Source organism: Babylonia areolata, chromosome 10 (assembly GCF_041734735.1).
Source record: "Babylonia areolata isolate BAREFJ2019XMU chromosome 10, ASM4173473v1, whole genome shotgun sequence".
Classification (NCBI taxonomy): Eukaryota; Metazoa; Mollusca; class Gastropoda; order Neogastropoda; family Buccinidae; genus Babylonia; species Babylonia areolata.
This window is the reverse complement of record NC_134885.1, coordinates 2,807,950-2,809,173: the sequence shown is the minus strand read 5'-3', so window position 1 is coordinate 2,809,173 and position 1,224 is coordinate 2,807,950. Positions and strand designations below refer to the sequence as shown.

The 1,224-nt window shown below is 46.7% G+C and overlaps 1 protein-coding gene across 2 annotated transcripts in view; it reads right to left on the bottom strand.

Annotated features, from left to right (window-relative positions):
• LOC143286716 (uncharacterized) overlaps positions 1 to 63 on the bottom strand; it is a 105,783-nt gene extending 105,720 nt beyond the window's left edge. For both annotated transcript variants that reach the window (XR_013055851.1, XM_076594410.1), the window contains exon 1: positions 1 to 63. This exon is cut by the window's left edge and continues 374 nt beyond it. The gene's annotated coding sequence lies outside the window, so the exon portion shown is untranslated.
• Positions 64 to 1,224: the final 1,161 nt, after the last annotated feature.

Sequence of the window (1,224 nt, the reverse complement as noted above, 5' to 3'; positions counted from 1 at the left end):
TGGAGAAAAGGCAGGGAATGCCAGCCACGGCGCTCAGCTCGGCGTCACGTGCATGTTTGTCGTCTGCTTGTTGGGGATCGTCAGTTGGCAGGCCGGTTCGGGAGAACGCCGCTGGCTTGCCAACTGGGGGGGTTCTTTGCTTTTAATTCTTTCTTTCTTTCTTTCTTTCTTTTTCCAAGCAGGGTTTTATTATTGGTTTGTTTACTTCTGACTTGTAATGTGAGCTGATTCATCGACACTTTTTTTTTCTGCGCCTTTCTTTTTTCTTTGGTATTATTGGGTGGGTGGGTCTTTGCCTGTCACTAACGAACTGGGGAATGTGAAGTCGGTGAAAGAGAAGGTGTTGAGCGTGTCATAGCGTGATAAAGGCAGGGGGTAGGTAGGGTAGGCTATTATAAACTTCATCGTGAAGGACTGGGTGAGTTTAACCCTTAGTTCTTGTTATTGTTTATGGCCCAGCCGACTGCACGGGGCTGTTTTAGGGCCGGCTGAGAATTGTCAGCATCGATCACATCCAACATGAAAAAAAAAAAAAAACGCGAAAAAGAAGATCAGGATCAGTCGTATTCGTGGACGTAAACCTACACAAGCCTCTGTGTTGACCATTGTGTCAACTTTTCGTCGTGAGATTGAAATGAAAAAAAGTATCCCACACACTCGTGTACCCAGTGACCGTCAAAATCAAAATTAGTGAAACAATGAAACTGATCCTGGGAACAACGAAATACACCCCAGCAATAATATCCACATTTCTTTGCCTCCACTTCTCTCTGGGACTGGCAGAGTGAACTGACGTCCACGCATTCAGTTTTTCTGACCACTACTCTTTCCGTCTTGAAGCCGGGAAAAATCAGTTGAGGAATTTGCCGACATTCTGAGACTGTGCAATATCTGCTTGACCTTTCTCCAATTGCTGGCCAGACGGCGTGTTTTAGGACACTGGAAGGAACACTGACAGACCCCAGAGATGGCGTGTTTTAGGACACTGGAAGAAACACTGACAGACCCCACAGATGGCGTGTTTTAGGACACTGGAAGAAACACTGACAGACCCCAGAGATGGCGTGTTTTAGGACACTGGAAGAAACACTGACAGACCCCACAGATGGCGTGTTTTAGGACACTGGAAGAAACACTGACAGACCCCACAGATGGCGTGTTTTAGGACACTGGAAGAAACACTGACAGACCCCACAGATGGCGTGTTTTAGGACACTGGAAGAA